This window comes from Neofelis nebulosa, chromosome 1, assembly GCF_028018385.1.
Source record: "Neofelis nebulosa isolate mNeoNeb1 chromosome 1, mNeoNeb1.pri, whole genome shotgun sequence".
Lineage (NCBI taxonomy): Eukaryota > Metazoa > Chordata > Mammalia > Carnivora > Felidae > Neofelis > Neofelis nebulosa.
This window is the reverse complement of record NC_080782.1, coordinates 210,916,055-210,936,473: the sequence shown is the minus strand read 5'-3', so window position 1 is coordinate 210,936,473 and position 20,419 is coordinate 210,916,055.

The window sequence follows — 20,419 nt, the reverse complement described above, 5'->3', positions numbered from 1 at the left end:
TTAAGCATCTGACTTCAGCTCAGGTCATGATCTCACAGTTTGTGAGTTCGAGCCCCGCATTGGGCTCTGTGCTGACAGCTTGGAGCCTGGAGCCTGCTTAGATTCTGTGTCTCCCTCTCTCTCTGACCCTCCCCCCATTCATGCTCTGTCTCTGTCTCAAAAATAAATAAAAATTAAAAAAAAAAATCATACACTACTAACAAAGGGACTAGAGCCAAAGAGCCAAATTCTTCTTCTTATATTTTACTTTATTTTGCTTTGGTGTAAATGGTGATAGAGGGTGGGAGGAGGGGTTGGACTTGGTGAGCTAACGTGTATATTAAGTTATTTGAACTATGTAACATATCTTCCTTTTACTTCCGTTATAAGTAAATGGCAATCACCATCATGAAATGAAGACATTTGCAATGAACTGTTTACTTCCATTGTTCAGAAAGTATCTCAGATATAATACATGAAGCTTTTGTTTGCTTTGGTGGTGTTTCCCCTCTGTAATTTACTAATATTGTCCCAAAATTTCTTGACAATAAGACAACGTGGGTGGTGTTAGCACTAGGATTACACTTTAAAACTGACAATGTATTCAAACTGCATTTAGATCAATTCTTCCTGAAGTGAGCCCTTATTTCACAATTCTCAAGAGTTACTTCAACCCATAGCCACTAAATACTTAACTTTTAGTATTGTCCTGTAAAATCACTCAAGGATAAATAATGAAAGACTATGGCGCAATTAAGCATAATACACAATGTCAGTTTTGAAGAGTCATTTTGCGATGTGTTTTCCTTACAATGCAGCTCTTGCTCCTCTGGTTTCTTGCAGTGTTACTGTGCTGTCCTCAGAATGTGTCTCACTGAGTTTCACAAATGGTGTTGTCAGTTCAACTTGACATCTGCCATTTTATTTTTCTCCTGTTTTGGTTTTCTATGCTGATATCCTCCGATCTGCTTAATCTGCATCCACTGCTGCAAAGTCATCAAGGCACTCAGCAGACACCAAGGAAGTCTATACTTTAATTTTTTCGCTCTTCTAGAAGAATGTTTGTCTTGTTCACTGCTCATTACTTGTGTGAGTGTGATGAGCTTGCGTATTCTACAAGTCACCCCCAGTGAAGAAATTGCCCTTCAGGCTTTCCTACGTTTAGCAAATAGGAAACAAGATATTGTTTCTTAGATTGTTGAAACAGCTTTAACATTTACTTGTTCTTTGTAAGAGCTCCTTCTTCAAGATGCTGGAATGAGGACAGTACGAATAACAATTCCCATGTTTAGGTAATTATTCTTAACCGTCTGTGCTGTTTTTGTTCAAACGTGGGCATTTCCACTTCCTCTACACTTAAAATTATTTGTTTTTCAAGAAGTTCCTAGTAAAAGATATTGCCATACATTGTCCAGCTATAATCAGACATGTTTGCATATTAAATGTGATTATTTCTTAGATGCCTACTTTGCCTCTTCAGGACATACAGTATTATGAGCAGTGTGTATATAAATCACCAATATTCTTACAGTCATAGCATTGCATGATCTATATCGAAAAACGTATATTTCCTTTAACAACAAGTTTTTTTCCTATAGAAATTCTATCCATTTCCAGGCAAACATATAAAAATGAGCCAATGTTTACTATATCATATTATTTCAAGCACCAGATTATCATAGATTCTTTAAAATTTGTCTTTAAATATTTTTTCTCCACTGAGTCTGTCAGGGCCACGTCTATATTACTTTATACCTAGATAGCGACTGGCACATAATAACCAGTTAGACTGGTAAAACCAATTATTTTGGAAAGAATTTTTAGATTTAGAGGAAATCCTCAAAGGTAGTGCCAAAAGTTCCTATGTACCCTTGACTTAGGTTTCTGTAATGCTGGCATCTTACGCAGCAATGATGTATTTATCAAAGTTAAAAAACATAGTATTGGTACAATACTATTCAATAAACTATAGACTTTACTCAGACCTCATCAGCTTTATTGCTCACTTCCTTTTTTTCTTTTTTTTTTTCCTTCCAAGAAGCAATTCAGGTTCACAAAACTTCCTGATCTTTAAGGACCTTGAAATTTGCAGAGTACAGGCAAGGTAGACTGACTGGTCAATTTTTTCTCCCCTTATAGTTGATCTTCTTCAACCTAATTCTCACCAGCTTCAATGCAGTTTCTTCATGTTTCTTGTCCTTGAGGTTGGCTGAGATTCTTGAATCTGTGACGTTAGCATCTTAATTGAGTTTGTGGTACTTAGAGCCATTATCTATTCAAATATTGTTGTTCCCTCTTTCCCTTTTGGGATTTCAAATCTATATATTTCAAGTGACAAATTTGTTCTACAGTTCATTAGGTTTTCTGTTGATTTTTGTTAATTCTCATTACTCTGTGTTTCTTTTTTTATTAGTTTCATTCCTGGCGTTTCAGTTTATTAATTTTTTTTTAGCATGGCCTACTTGACCACAAACCCCCATTTTGGGTATCCTCACCTCATATAGTTTCATGACAATGTTTTATTTGTATCATGTTCATATCTTCCAAGTCATCTCTACTTAAATTTTAAACCTACAAAATACAATTATATTTCTAACATCTGTGTCAATTCTCTGTCAGTTTCTATTGATTGACTTTCTCCCTCTTCACTGAGGTTCTTATTTTCTTGCTTCTATGTATGCCTGGTAAATTTTAATTGGAAGTCAGACGTTGTCATTTAAACATATTAAGTAAAGACTTTATTTTGGTTTTCCATAAAGATTATTGAGTTTGGTCTGTGGTGTTATTAATCGACTTGAAATGAGCTTGAAATTGTACAGTCTTGCTTTTCAGATTTATTCAGCAAGACCAGAGAAATGTATGTGATGGAAAACTTGTTTACCATGTCTGAAACATTAGTCTTTTTTTGTACTCAGCCCAATGCTTCATGAACGTTGTTTTCCATTCTGATTGCCACAGGCCTAAGTCCCACTCGGAAAGGAATTAACTCACCCTTTGTAATTGTTCTTCACAGCACTGGGCAGTCTCCTTATATCCTTGTGTTGATCATTACTCAAGCGAATGCTGCAAATGTCTGGTGTGCTCTTTCTGTGCAGCTCCCTTTTCTGAGATGCTCTGCCCTGAGAGCTCCATGTGCCTTAGTCTCTCCCAAATCTCACTTTTATCTCCTCAACTCAGGAAGTAATCTACTCCAAATGAGTCTCCTCTCCCCGTGCCATAGCTGGGAAACTTCTTCAAAAACAGTTCATGTGTGCAAACATGGGACTCCTCTTTATTGCCTTCCATTTTCCAGAATTATTGCCATTATTTGCCTGATGTTCATTGTTTTGGAAACCATTTTCTCATCTATTAAGTCTGTTTTTTATTGTGTCTGGCAGGAGATTAAATTTGGTCCAAGTTACTTCAACCTGAGTGGAGGTACAAGTCGAAAACTACTTTTGATTTAACTAGTCCTGAACTCTAAAATATTCATATATAGAATAATATTACTTTATAAAGTTATATATTAACATGTGGAATAATGCATTACTATATGATAAATAACATAGTTTATTTTAATAATAACTTTGATATACTACCATATTCAATTTACCAGTTAGTGTTTTTCTAATTACTAGGTTTTGGTTTCTAATTACTATTTGTAACATATATTGTACCACAAAACCAGAAATATATTTACTTATCTTTTATGCTAAATTTTTTTGTTTTATTTTTGACATTTCCACTTGTGATATAATGATTTAATAACTTTTGATAAATCATTGTATTAAAACTATTAATGTTATTTAAAATTTGTCAAATAAATTCCCATTTTTCCCGAGTATAACTTGAGAGTCTGGCATTTAAAGTAAAAAAGAAAAATGAAGAAGCTGAAAACTATTTATTGTTACATGCATGTTTTAGTTCAAACATTTATATAATCTTCAAACTAAAATTTTCTCCAAGAGAGTAAAAAAAGGCATGGAATAGAAGATGGAAAACAAGAAGTCATATATTACTATTTCTTTTTCTGGTGAGAAAATTGAGAACTGCTGATTATAAATGACTTGGCAAAATTCATGCTCAGGACCATTGGTAGGACTCAGAACCATATCTCTGTCTCCAAGTTACTACTTCTTTCTAATGAATTTCATCTACCCTAGTTCTAAAAATTGTTTTTGAATTTTTATTCCCTGATAAGAGTAAGAGTTCTACCGAAAGAAGAGCCTAGAAGTAATCCCTCTATATCATTATATTAGAAGCAAAATTGCAAAGCAGAAAGAATTAAATGTTATTCTAGTCTTACTTAGGCAAGATGTAGGGCTTTTAACCAAGCTGATTTCTTTATTTTGCTGATACAAAACATTATGGCTACGTGAAAAGGCAGACATTTTCCTTATGGACAGAAGGAGAAAGACCTTTTTTATCCAAATAGATGGATGGATATATGATATTGCAAACATTCATATTAAAACTACATTACTCTTAAATCTATTTGTGATTCTTCTACATTTTATCAGTTTTAAGAAACCCTAGTAAATGATACATTTGAACTGTCACATGAGATTAATTTGATGGGTTAATCTCATAAGGTTTATAAATGTTGATGAAAATTACTAGTTTGCCGAACTTAATAGAGCTAATTTTAGTGGTAGAAGAATCACAATATTCTGTAAAATTTTGTGTCAAGGGCTAATTGAAAATAGCACAAAACCAAACCCAATGATTAAATTCAATTATCAAATCTACACCTTTATACATGTATACATGCATATAATGGCAGCTGATATGATCATTATTCTAATTACTACTTTGACTACTAGCTCAAAAGGGCACTGATATATCTTAATAACCTCTGCTCTATAAATATAGAGAAAATTTTTTAAAATTTAAAATCAATAAATTTGGCTATATATGTACATAAAAAGAAGACAGGAAACTAAAATTATTGCAATAACCACTTACCATTCATCCATTACTACTTTATTCATATTTGTGTATATATGTAGTTTTATGTGATGTATACGTATAGGCTTCATGTGAGACAGATGTTTCCCCAAATAGTTAATAATAATTATTGAAGTTAACAGTATTTTAAAATGTAAGAGAACATTAATACAGATACAGAACTTACTGGAAGTGGTTGCAATTAGGAGATGTGGAAATAAACAGTATAATCAAATACAATGTTATCAGAGTAGAAATACAAAAACTACATTAAAAAACTATAGTATGTGTTTAAAAAGAAAACAGTTTTAAAATGCCTTATCATTAAAATAGTTTACCACTAGATTAGAAAATTAGAAGGGAAAAACTTAAAATGGATACTATCTCTATTAGACTCTTCTTATAGAAAATATAACAAGTTGTATCTTGATAAAAAAAATTCAGAACATTCCTGCTCTTATATCCAGGTTAATAACTTTCTCCTTTTTATTTTTTATGACAATACGAGTTCTACAGTAATATAAACAGACTTGAACTGTAGCCCCCCCCCTTTAAAATTGTGGGTGTAATTTAAACTCTCTGAACTGATTTCTTAATATGTGAAGTTGATGATACTGGAGAGGTACCATACACATCGCTAGTTACTTAATGCCCAACACAACAGATTCTCATTAAATGACATCTATCAATTTCTCAATAAATATTTATTAAATATCTACGTTATGTAAAAAACTATTTGGGAATGTTTGGGATGTACACACATACAAATTTGAATGAAATGCATGAACTAGTGCTTAATGTAATTTTATGGGTTTTTTTTTGAGACAACCCAAGGCAAAACCTTTATCAGCCCTTGAGCATTGTGTATAGAAAATACACTGATGCACTCCACCTAATGTCTGTTCTGATATCTTGGTATCTGCTTTTGAACCTGGTCATGCAGTGTAATTTTGTCTCTGTGACCACAAGTGTATGAAAGATGCCTCCTGGAGCAAGACTGACAGTCTCCTGAGACTTAGGCATCTGGCACATATTTTCTGGTTCACAGTTCAGAAACTAATCCCAGTCTACACTGAGAAAGGACTCTGAGACTGCTCCTCTTAGGCTTGATCCGCTCTAATGTTTGCTTGGTCACTCTCTCCTGCTGTATCATACCCTTTACCCTTATTGAAGCTTTACACATTTTGGAGTTTCATGAATCCTTTAAATTTTCTAACCCTGTGTAACTGCTGTACTTGTTTTATTCCACTGTGAATGCCCGTGTGCTAGCACATACTCTCTTAATTACCAGTTAATTATTGAAAACTTGATTATTATAGGGCGTAGTGCTCTACTGTATACTCCTGACTATTTGCTAATGTGGGGCGCCTTGTTGGCTCACTCCATTAAGCATCTAACTCTGGATTTCAGGTCAGGTCATGATCTCACACTTAGTGAGTTTCAAGTCCTGCATCAGGCTCTCTGCACTGGCAGTGTGGGGCCTGCTTGTAATTCTCTCTCTCACTCTCTCTCTGCCCCTCACCTGCTTGTTCTCTTGTTCGCTCTCTCCAAATAAATACACTTAAAATAGGATTGTTAAATTCCCATGCCCTCCAAATTGACTGAGGCTTTGATTGTGATTACTTTGAATATGTAGGTCAATTTGGGGAGATTTACTATCTTTCTGATATTTTTCTTATCCATAAATATTCTATATCTTTCTATTATGCATTTTAAAGTCTCACTAAATTTTATTTATTTTCTCCATAAACGTCTTGGACATGTTTCCTTTTTATTCATTGTTATTACATATTTTTTGTTTTTAAAAGTGTTATTTAAATTTTATTTCCAGATATCTCTTTTCGGAATATAGAAATGTAGTAGATTTCTGCTTAATGTTTTTTAAATCCAACAAATTTGATATATTCAATTAAATTTCAATTTCAATTCTGTATCATCATAAAATTATACATGGAATATTTTGTTTTTATATGTTCTAATATCAGCTACAAAAAATTTTATCAACTATTTCTTAAACTTCTGGGTTTTTGTTTTTTTTTTTCTTTTTATTTCTTCTTCCCTCACTGCATTGAACAGAACCACCAATATAATGTAGTAAAGATGAACTTTAATAATAGCAGTCATGGTCAATTGCTTTATATCAAAAGATTATTTCATTGCCCCATTAACTAGGTTTATGTATTTATTAAGGTTATACCTTTTCTTTTAAAAAAATTTTTTTAATGTTTATTTGTTTTTGAGACAGAGAAAGACAGAGCATGAACGAGGGAGGGTCAGAGAGAGGGAGACACAGAATCTGAAGCAGGCTCCAGGCTCTGAGTTCTCAACACAGATCCCGGCACGGGGATCGAACTCACGGAGTGTGAGATCATGACCTGAGCCAAAGTCAGATGCTTAACCGACTGAGCCACCCAGGCGCCCCAAGGTTATACCTTTTCAAATTAGAAAAGTTGCTTACTCTTTCAAGTATTGCAGAGAATTATAGCATGATTATTTTTAATTTTTTTCATATTCTAATATACTCTGAAATTGTTTAATTCAAGATAATTCTTCTAAGAAATATTTTTGTCTATAACTGCACAGTTCTTACTATATCAATTATTTGTGACTTGTATTTTTTACCTCTTAATTTTAATTTTTTCTATTTTAATTAGTTCTTATATGAATTTTAAGTATAATACATTAATCATGTACATTTGCATCTAATAATTCTGTTACTAATATCACTAGTGATATAATTCTTCTATTTCACTTTTTAAAATAGTACCTTATTTCTTTGCACCTAATTTTGTGTTTGTTCTTTGTAGCACGAGCTTACATTCACCATCTGCCTGAGTCATAAACAGTCCAGAATCACTCTACTCTAACATCTTGCTTGAGGTGTCTTTGTGTGACCAATGTAGTATGTGAACTTGTTGCATAAATTTACGTGATTGCTATCTTGCCTTTCCAAAATCTCAAAGGTGATTGTAACCCACCAGCTAAAATCTAAACCAAGGTCCAAATAGTCAAAGTGACCTCCAAGGTAGAGAATTATTTCTTGGTTCAATCATACACTAAATTTGTAGCCCTTTATGAACCCAGACATATGGAAGAAAGATCGGCAATTAGATTCTCTATCCTGTGTGTTTGGTTTTTTTTTCTTTTATTTTTATTATTTCTTGTGCCTCTTGCTGAGGAATGAAAACTGAAGTTTACACCCAAGCTCAATATCAGTGTGTGAATTTAGGTTTAAATCTAAATCCATCTTACACATGTATTTGACTAGCTTTTACTTAGTCTTTTTGTTCTAAGAAATCCTTGTTTCTGGCTGGCTCACTGTTTCATTTAAGACTTCTAGAAAAACATACAGAATTTTTCACTTTTTGAAAATTTAGTCAAGATATCAAATCAGATATATGACACAATTTGAGGTAGTGCTTGTCACATTGTAGAATATATGAATAGGGACTTGTGATATTACAAACGATACAGCCTGTACAAACATATTTGGCTATCTGATCGGGCTCTCAGTATTACCAAACAATGAAGTCTTAGAGGATTTTTTTTTCAAAACTGATGCTTTTAAAATCATTTGAATATAAAGGATATTAACAGACTAAATTTTTTTTTAAACTCTTCTCCTACACTGTGTATCATAAAAGATCCCATTGAATGTGTATTAAGGGAGCTTGAGAAAAATGGCATGTACTTTCTTTTGGCAGTTAAATACTTCGAGGTTTATGATGACAGAGCTGTATTTTATGATGTACTGTGGGTATATAAATCAATGCATGTGTTACATAGACAATAGAAACAAAAGGATAGAAGCTAGTCAAAAATGAGAAATAATGTAAAATAATGTTTTATAAAATAATTCAAAATTATTAAATGGGGAAACTAAGTAAAATATATAAGAAAATAATAAAATTCCTATGATTAGTGAAGACAAAAAAAAGCAATGGCTAATTGTAACAGAAAAATTTAAGCATTCAGAGAGGGTGCTGAAATAGCAAGTAAGCACAAAAAATGGGGAAAATGCAATATTGAAGATGTTCAAATTGAGATTTTAACATCAGAAACTTGTTAATTTAAGAACTTATTTTGGGAAGTGAGTACATAATTACAGGGTCAATCACAAGTCAAAATAGATGTGTCATGCTCTAAATCCATTGCATGAAATCAAACCAAACCAAAACAACAAAAAAAGATGTTAAATTGCTAAATGAGAAGTAGAATATAAAGAGAATATAAAAGGAGAAGGCAAATGATCCAATGTTATGAAAGCCACTTGAAGGTCTTGTACAATCTTAACATCCAGAAAATAAGCTACCTTTTACAAAACGAGGTAACAAATATGTTATGTCCTTCAAAATGTTAAACTAGACAGCTCTATGTGAAATTATTCATAACAATACTAGTTTAGAATATCCTCTGGCTTGCAATTACTGGTGTAGGTATTTCTAACTTCCTTCAAAAATGTCCATAAAGATAAATGAAAAGATAAAAGGAATGATTGCCAGTAAAAATTAGGATTGACTACTCACATCTTCTCCCAGAATGTAGGAATTATCTTACCTAAAGATAGGGTAATAAAGAGCATTGAAAAATCCTGTTAGTAAAATATGGTCGTGGAAATAGACTTAAATTGCCTACCTCAAGTTAGATAGAAATTCCATTTAACCTTACTTGATAAGTATGCCTTACTAATATTCATTTACCGTGAGTCCTCTCCTTTGAGAATATTATCCAAATTTTCACTCCCTAACCCCAGTATTATCCATTTTCACACATCCATTTGAAAACTAAAAATCCAGAAAAGAGCCTTATTTGACACATTGGTAATATAAGTTATAAATTCTCTTATCAGAGTTTAACACAGAAAAGAAAACCCATTCTATAGAGTTTAGATGAGAAAAAAATAATGCAGCATGTTGAATACAAAGAAAATCTATAAAATGGCTCAAGGAGCCAGCTTGTAATGGCCTCTAGAAATATCATGCAGAACATACTACAAAACTGATAAACCAGGAGACCTATTAATCCTCTAAGAAAAATGGAAGTGGAAAATTCATAAACTGCCACGCAAATAATTCAGTTCAAGAACGTATTTCCTTAGATCATATTGAGAGATAAGAAAGCTGAAATCAGAAAGGCACAGACACCACTACTGTCATCATTTTCACTTAATCCTGATGTGATGTCACTGTACTTCTGCAAAAAATATTTCCAAATATCACCAATTTTTTGACAACATCAAATAAGTAAATGAAGTTGTATAGGACCTAACATCTCATCAGCTGCTCTATCTACTTCTGTGTGCCGTTTATTCTTTAACTGACTCTTAATCAAATATTCGCATTCTGTATTCTAAAGAATACATTAAAAGTTATTTACTATTGCCTTACAATTTCAGCCAAGGTTTTAGAATAGCAAGAATTTACCCTTCTTCCTAAAATAATAAAAACAAAATAAAACCAAAAACATACAAAATATAGGAAACAGTTTTCAAACTGGATATCCAGCAATAAGGGACAGTAATCCCTGAAAAAAAAAAGAGAGATAAATAAAAAAGCTGAACCCTACAACTGTTCCAGCTTACTGTCTTGAAGGAGTTTTCAGGTTGTTGGGAATATGATGAACTTGGCAGAGTCCCTGCATTGAGGAGTCTGAGCCGAGAGTCCAAGAAGAACGAGGAAACAAAAGTCCATAGAATAGTCTATCAGAGAGGAGGTAGCTAGACAGCACCCCAAACATATGATAGGGTCCCAGTCAAGTATTGAACTAGTTCCAACATTCATATGAGGAAACTATTCAAGGTGTGTTGGTCAGTCACAAAGAGGAGTGAGTCCCCTTTGAAGGGTCTTTAAGGATTACTCTAACATGGTAAGGGAAATTATATTCAAGAATATGAAATTAAAGTACTTAATATACCCACAGGTCCTAAAAAGGAAGACATAACATGCCCAGAGGGCCACACAAAGTCACCCAAAAGCTTGGATACAGTTTGGCTATGGCAGGGAAGGAAAGAGCAGAACAAGAACCTGTGGGCAAATGCTTTTATTGAGAGAATGGATGTGGTGGGTGGTGTTTCACAGAAGACATTCTTACCGGGTAATTTAAATGTAACTGTATCAACATGGAAAGGAAGGAGGAGTAAAATGGGGATGCCATCACTGACATTTGGGGAGACTTTCTGGCAACAGATAGCCGCTTTACATTGCACAAAGAGAAAAATTCCATCTAACTGAGTTGTAAGTAACAATTTTTGGCACTTGACAGGCCTGGACACAATGCCTATTCCATAGACTGTAACGACAACAACAAAAGCATTAATTTATGTGATGTTGAGTACTTTGTACAGTCTTGCTTCAGTAGCATAGAATAATTAACCCAAGACTGAGCACCAATTAGACTCAGCTAATCGTAAAAGCAAAACATGAAGGCATCAAATTCTTTTCAATAATTTATTTTAGTGTTTAAGAAAAAAACTTACCTAAATACAAAATACCCAGCACTCAACTAGGTAAAATATATAGTGTACTGCATCTAATTAAAAATTACTTGGCTTGTGTGGGGAAAAAATGACCCATAATAGAGTAAGCAGTCAATAGAAATAGACTCACAACAGACACGCATGTTGGAATTAATAGGTAGGGACATTAAAATACTATAATTGCATTCAGTATGTTCAAAAAGGTAAGTAGAGATCTGAAGATATAAAAAAGATGAGAAACCATCTTCCAGTGATAAATCTATAATACTGAGAAAAAAATACAACAGATTAGATATTGCAGAAGAAATGATTAATAGGTCTGATGTTAGAAGACAAACTATCCACAGTGAAACACAAAGATAAAAGAGAATTGAATAAATGAAAAGAACTTCAGTAACCTTCAGGGCAACTTTGTGTGGCCTAACTCACAGATAACTAGAGTCTCTGAGGGACAAAAGAGAGAAGGGAAACAAATATTTGAACATGTAACAGCCAAAAATGTCCCATCTTGATGAAAGTTGTAAATCCATAGATCCAGAAAACCACAACCAACTCAAAGCACAAGCAACAAAAAGATAATGACAACTCATATCAGAATTAGATTGCTCAAAATTCAGTTATAATAATAAAATTTTAAAAACAGACAGAAGAAAAAATAGACATGTCACAGAGGAATGAATGTAAGAATGACATTAAATTTCTTCTTGGAGGCTATATAAATACAGAACAACATCTTTAAAATACTGAGAGAGATTTAAAATTTAGTAAATTAGTGGCTGTAGTATTCTATACCCAGCAAATATATCTTTTAAAAGCAAAGCTAATAAAAATACTTTTGGAGCTACAAAAGCTGGGGAAAAACATACTACCAGCTGACTTTCTGTATAAGAAATGTTAAAGGAAGTCTTTTTGGCAAAAGAGAAATGATATCATATGAATGTCTGTCTCTGCATAATGGAATGAAGAATACCAGAAATGTCAACTATGAGAGTAAATATACAGTTATTTTCTTATTTTTTTTAAAGTTTATTTTTTGAGAGACCAAGATGGGGGAGGAGGGAGGGGCAGACAGAGAAGATCCAAAGTGGGCTCTGCACTGACAGACTGACAGCAGCAAATCCATGCAGGGCTTGAACTTGGGAACCATGAGATCATGACCTGAGCCAAAGTCAGATGCTTAACCAACTGTGTGATCCAGATGTCTTATTTTTATAAATTATTTTCAAGTGGTAATTGACTCTTTGAAGCAAAATAACAATGCAATCTGAGGCTTATATCATATGTAAAAGCAAAGTACTATAGCAATAATATAAAGGTTAGAAGAAATTAAATGACAGTAAACTTTCACAAATATCTTATACTATAAATGAAGTAAGTTAATATCACTTTAAGGTAGAATGTAATAAGTTAAAGATTCATCAGGGAAGGACAAATTCCCAGGAGCAGAGTGGGGTCCAGGAGGTTCTTGGGCCACATGGGGAGAAGCAGTCCCACTGCTGGAAGAACATTCAGTAAAGGCTGTGAGGCCACCTGGGCTCAGCAGACCCCAGAGAACGGCCACATTCGCTGCTGCTGGAACAAGGGCATTGGGGGTGAAGCCTGGTGCCAGATGCGTGTTGTGATTTTTCCATAATCCCTGAGGCACTGCTGCTACACTGTCTCACAAACTTTTTCTAGGGCAAGTTGGCACCTGGCCACAGTCTCTTGGCATTGGCAGCAGCACGGTCTGCAGGCATTCCTCGGTGTGGCCAGCACCTAGCCATTGCTCGGTGAGACCCTCTGCAGAGGGGTGGAGCAGGTCAAAGCTGGGGCCCAGGGAAGGCAGCTGCATCTGAGACAAAACTCAGGAGGGAGGTGCTCCCTGGGGCTGGATCATGGACAGTGTGGAAACAGGGAGTGGACTGAAGCTGAAGACAAAGGATGGATGCGCTACTGCTGATTGGGGAGAACAGAGTTCCAATACTAGAGACTGGGTAGCTGGGTGACGCCATTTTCACCGCTCCTGTGCATGCACATACACACCTACAAGAGCCACAACAATCCACCCCAGTAGGCTAGCAGCGCCATCTAGTGGAGAACGGAGCCATTACACTAAGCCCCGCCCAACTGGGCCAACCCCATTCTTCAAGAACACAAGTCTCACTCCTGCTTTGTTTATGGACTGTAAAGCGCTTCATAGTTTGACTTCTAGGGGAAAATGAAATAATTTCAGTCGTGTGTCAGTCTGTTAGCCGATACAACTATTTTATTTTCTTTCTTTTTTTCCCCTCATTTTCATTTCTTTTCTTTCTCTTGAATACAGAAAGAGAAAAACTCATTTTTATTTTCAATTATTATTAAAAATATTTTTCTTTAATTTTTTCTACTATACTTTTGCTTTCTGTAATTTTTTTCAAATTCTATTTTACTTCCATCATTTCATTTTAGTCTACTTCAGTGAATTTATTTTTTCAAATTTTCAAACAATTTCCTTTTTTTATTTTGTTTCTTTTCCCCCCTTTTGTCTTTAATCTATCAAGCCACTTTCAACACCCAGACCAAAACACACCTAGGATCTAGCATCATTTATTCAATTGTGTGTGTGTGCTTGTTTTTAATTTTTTAATTTTAATATTTTTTTAATTTTAATTTTTTCTACATCATTAATTCCTTTTCTCCCTTCAAATGACAAAATGAAGAAATTAACCCCAAAAGAAAGAGCAGGAAGGAACGACAGCCAGGGACTTAACCAACACAGATACAAGCAAGATGTCTGAACCAGAATTTGGAATCATGATAACAAGAATACTAGCTGGAGTCAAAAATAGATTAGAATCCCTTTCTGTAGAGATAAAAGAAGTAAAAGCTAGTCAGGATGAAATAAAAAATGCTATAACTGAGCTGCAATCTCAAGTTGATGTCTTGGTGGCAAGGATGGATGAAGCAGAACAGAGACTCAGCAATATAGAGGACAAACTTATGGAGAATAATGAAGCAGAAAAAAAGAGGGAGATTCAGAAGAGCATGATTTAAGAATTAGAGAAATCAGTGACTCATTAAAAAGGAACAACATCAGAATCATAGGGGTCCCAGAAGAGGAAGAGACAGAAATAGCAGTAGCAGGGTTATGTGAGCAAATCATAGCAGAAAACTTTCCTAACCTGGGGAAAGACACAGACATAAAAATACAGAAAGCACAGAGAACCCCCATTAGATTCCACAAAAACCGACCATCAAAAGGCATATCATAGTCAAATTCACAAAATACTCAGGCAAGAAGAGAATCATGAAAGCAGAAAGGGAAAAGAAAAAAAGTACTTAACCTACAAGGGAAGACAGATCAGGTTCAGAGCAGACCTATCCACAGAAACTTGGCAGGCCAGAAAGGAGTGGCAAGATATATTCAATGTGCTGAATCAGAAAAAAATATGCAGCCAAGAGTTCTTTATCCAGCAAAGCTGTCATTCAAAATAGAAGGAGAAATAAAAAGTTTCCCCGACAAACAAAAATTAAAGGAGTTTGTGACCACTAGACCAGCCCTGCAAGAATATTTAACAGGGACTTTCTGAGGGGATAAAAGATGAAATATATATATTTTCCCTCTTTTTCATTTCTTTTCTTTCTTTGACACACACACACACACATATATGTATATGTGTATGTATATATATATATATATATATATATATATATATATGAGCATCCAAATATATACATCAATTAATCACAAACATAAAGTCATTGATAGTAATACCATAATAGTAGGAGACATCAACACCCCACTCACAGCAATGGACAGATCATCTAATCAAAAAATCAACAAGGAAACAATGGCTTTGAATGACACACTGGATCAGATGGACTTCACAGATATATTCAGAACATTTCATCCTAAAACAGCAGAATACACATTCTTCTCCAGTGCACATGGAACGTTCTCCAGAACAGACCATACACTGGGACACAAATCAGCCCTAAGTAAGTACAAAAAGATCGAGATCATACCATGTGTATTTTCAGACCACAATGCTGTGAAACTCGAAATCAGCCACAAGAAAAAATTTGGAAAGGTAACAAATACTTGGAGACTGAAGAACATCCTACTAAAGAATGAATGTGCCAACTAAGAAGTTAAAGAGGAAATTAAAAGGTATATGGAAGCCAATGAAAATGATAACACCACAACCCAAAACCTCTGGGACGCAGCAAAGGTGGTCATTAGAGGAAAGTAGATAGCAATCCAGGCCTTCCTAAAGAAGGAAGAAAAATCTCAGATACACAACCTAACCTTACGCCTTATGGAGCTGGGAAAAAAAAACAGCAAATAAAACCCCAAACCAGAAGAAGACAGGAAATAATAAAGAGTAGATCAAAAATTATTATTATTGAAACCAAAAAAACAGATCAATGAAACCAGAAGCTGGTTCTTTGAAAGAATTAACAAAATTGTTATACCACTAGCCAGTTTGATCAAGAAGAAAAAGGAAAGGACCCAAATAAATAAAATCAAGAATGAAAGAGGAGAGATCACAACCAACACAGCAGAAATAAAAACAATAATAGAAGATTATGAGCAATTATATGCCAATAAAATCGTCAATCTGGAAGAAATGGACAAGTTTCTAGAAACATATACACTACCAAAACTGAAACAGGAAGAAATAGAAAATTTCAACAGACCCATAACCATTAAGGAAATTGAATTTGTAATCAAAGATCTGCCAAAAAACAAGAGTCCAGGTCCAGATGGCTTTCCAGGGGAATTCTACCAAACATTTAAGGGAGAGTTAATACCTATTCTCATGAAGCTGTTCCAAAAAATAGAAATGGAAGGAAAACTTTCAAACTCTTGCTATGAAGGCAGCATTAATTTGATTCCAAAACCAGACAGAGACCCCACTAAAAAGGAGAACTATACACCAATTTCCCTGATTAACATGGAGGCAAAAATCCTCAACAAGATATTAGCTAACCGGCTCCAACAATACATTAAAAAAATATTCACAACCAAGTGGAATTTATACCTGGGATGCAGGGCTGGTTCAATATCTGCAAAACAATTAACGTGATTCATCAGATCAATAAAAGAAAGGACAAAAACCATATGGTCCTCTCAATAGATGCAGAGAAACCATTTGACAAAATACAGCATCCTCTCTTGATAAAACCTCTCAAGGAAGTGGGGATAGAGGAGCATACCTCAAGATCAGAAAAGCCATATATAAAAAACCCAACCATAATATCATCCTCAATGGGGAAAACCTGAGAGCTTTCCCCCCTAAGGTCCTGAGGAACAAGACAGGGATGTTCACTCTCACCACTGTTATTCAACATAGTATTGGAAGTCTTAGCCTCTGCAATCAGACAACACAAAGAAATAAAAGGCATCCAAATTGGCCAAGAGGAGGTCAAACTTTCACTCTTCACAGAAGACATGATACTCTATATGGAAAACCCAAAAGATTCCACCAAAAAACTGCTAGAATTGATTCATGAATTCGGCAATGTTGCAGCATATAAAATCAACACAAAGAAATCAGTTGCGTTCCTATTCACCAACAATGAAGCAACATAAAGACAAATCAAGGAATCAATCCCATTTACAATTGCACCATAAACCATAAAATACCTAGGAATAAATCTAACCAAAGAGGTGAAAAATCTATACACTGAAAACTAAAGCATATGAAAGAAATAGAAGAAGACACACACAAAAAAAAAAAAAAAATGGAAAAAGATTCCGTGCTCCTGGATAGGAAGAACAAATATTGTTAAAGTGTTGATACTACCCACAGCAATCTACATATTCAGTGCGATCCCTATCAAAATAACACCAGCATTCATCACAGAGCTAGAACAAATCATCCTAAAAGTTGTATGGAAACAGAAAAGACCCCGAATAGCCAAAGCGATCTTGAAAAAGAAAACCAAAGCAGGCGGCATCACAATCCCAGATTTCAAGCTATACTACAAAGCTGTAATCATTAAGACAGTATGGTACTGGCACAAAATCAGACACATAAAACCATAGAATAGAATAGACTAGAATAGAATAGAGAACCCAGAAATGGACCCAGAAATGTATGGCCAACTAATCTTTGACAAAGAAGCAATATCCAGTGGAATAAAGACAGTCTCTTCAGCAAGTAGTGTTGGAAAAACTGGACAGAGACATGCAGAAGAATGAACCATGCAGAAGAAAGTGGTCCACACTTTCTTACACCACGCATGAAAATAAACTCAAAATGGATGAAAGACCTCAATGTAAGACAGGGAGCCATTAAAATCCTCAAGGAGAAAGCAGGCACAAACCTCTTTGTTCTTGCCCGCAGCAACTTCTTACTCAACACATCTCCAGAGGCAAGGGAAACAAAAGCAAAAATGAATTACTGGGACCTCATCAAAATAAAAAGCTTCTGTACAGTGAAGGAAGCAATCAGCAAAACTGAAAGGCAACCGACAGAATGGGAGAAGATATTTGCAAGTGACTTTTCAGATAAAGGATTAGTATCCAAAATCTATAACTTATCAAACTCAACACCCAAAAAACAAAGAATCCCGTGAAGAAATGGGCAAAAGACATGAATGGACACTTCTCCAAAGGAGACCCAGATGCCCAACTGACACATGAAAAAATGCTCAACATCACTCATCATCAGGGAAATACAAATCAAAACCACAATGAGATACCACCTCACACCTGTCAGAATAGCTAACATTAACAACTCAGGTAACAACAGATGTTAGCGAGGATGTGGAGAAAGAGGATCTCTTTTACACTGCCGGTAGGAATGCAAACTGGTGCAGCCACTCTGGAAAACAATATGGAGGTTCCTCAAAAAACTGAAAATAGAACTACCCTAAGACCCAGCAATTGCACTACTAGGCATTTATCCACAGAATACAGGTGTGCTGTTTCGAAGGGACACATGCACCCCCATGTTTATAGCAGCACTATCAACAATAGCCAAAGTATGGGAAGAGCCCAATTGTCCATCGATGGATGAATGGATAAAGATGTGGTATATATGTACATGGATTATTACTCGGCAATCAAAAAGAATGAAATCTTGCCATTTGCAACTATGTGGATGGAACTGGAGGGTATTATGCTAAGCGAAATTAGTCAGAGAAAGACAAATATCATATGAAGACTTTAAGAGACAAAACAGATGAACATAAGGGAAGGGAAACAAAAATAATATAATAACAGTGAGAGGGACAAAACGTAAGAGATTCTTAAATAGAACAAACAGAGGGTTACTGGAGGGGTTGTGGGAGGGGGGATGGGCTAAATGGGTAATGGGTATTAAGGAATCTACTCCTGAAATCATTGTTGCACTATATGCTAACTAATTTGGATGTAAAATTTAAAAAATAAATAGAAATGAAAAAAGATTTTGAACAATGTTCTTTCTAGTTCTCTACATCTCTGAGCTGAAGGCAGAATTTGCCTCATGACCTTTCAAGCTCCATTTTCAGGGGTATACATATTTAGTATTATGTTTTATCATAAAACTATTTTCTTTATCATTATTAATATTTGTTATGATTTTAAGTCTAATTTATCTGATAATAACATAGTTACTCTAGATTTCTGAATATTGTTTCCAATATATAACTTCCATCATCCTTTACTGTTAATTATGTATATATGTTTAAGGTGAATTTCTTATAGACAAAATATACTTGAATCTTGTTTCTGTTATACAGACTTGACAATCTCTGCCTTAATTGGTGTCTTTAGACTGCTCTCATTTAATATGGTCATTGACATTGTTGGTAAAATCTATCATCTTTCTGTTTTCTATTCATTATTTTTTCTCTGTTGTACTGTTATATTTATAATTTTATGATTTTATTTCCATATTGGTCTATTAATATTTTTATTAAAATTTAATAGCTGTCTTGGGCTTAATTATACATTATAGTTAATAATCTACTTTCAAGTAATTTTAAACAGCTTCATATATATATTCTAAAGATCTGACTCAAATTCTAGTCTAGACTCAATTTCTTTATTTTGTACTTTGTACTTTTGCTGTTATAAACTGTAATTTAACATATGTTCAAACCACACTATATCATTACTGTGTTTGCTTAGGACAGTGAGTTTTCTTTTAGAGAAATGAAAATATGGATTAAAAAACTCATCTTTTTTTCTATTTCTAGTGCTCATTTCTTTGTGTAAATCACACATTTTCTCCATTATTATATTTATCTCTTTGTCCTTTAAAATTTCTTGTTGTGCTCTGATCTGTTGGCAGCGAATTGTTTTTGGTATATGTTGTCCCTTGTTTGTTTTGCCATAATTGGTCACAGACATTATTTGTGCATTTTTGAAAGATATTTTTGCAAGAATTCTGAGGTGACAGTTTTCTTCTATAGCACTTTATATATAGAATGACTTTACATATATCACTGCATTTTCTTTTGACTTGCATGGTTTATGATGAGAAGCCTACTTTTATCTAACCTTCATTCTTCTGTATGCACTAGGCCATGCTCCACTCCACCATGCCTGGTTTCATAGGTGTTTCACCCGTACTTTGCAGTTTGTCATTAATTTTGGAATATTGTTTACTTTTCTATCTTATCTCTGATTAAGTTATAAGTCTATTAAATATTATTATGTCATTCCACAACTTGCAAATGTTCTTTATTTTTTAACTACATACTTTTTTCTTTTGGTGTTTCAGCTTGGGTAATTTCTTTGGACTTATTTTCAAGGTCCCTGATCCTTTCCTCAGCTGTATTGAATCTAGTGATACTGGGTTTTTCATTCTGAGCATTTCCATTGACTTGTTATCATGGTTTCTGTATCTTTGGTCCAATGACCTATCTGATCATGCATGCTATCAACATTTTTTCATTTGTCTTTAACATATATATTTCAACATTTTAAATTCTCTCTCTGGTGATTCCAACATCTGGATCATGTCTGAGTATGTTTCTCTTGATTTCACTGCTTCTTGGCAGTGACTTATTTTTTTCAATCACTCCATAATTTGGGGATAATAGCCAGAAATAGCATATAAGAGAATATCTTCTACCTGTATG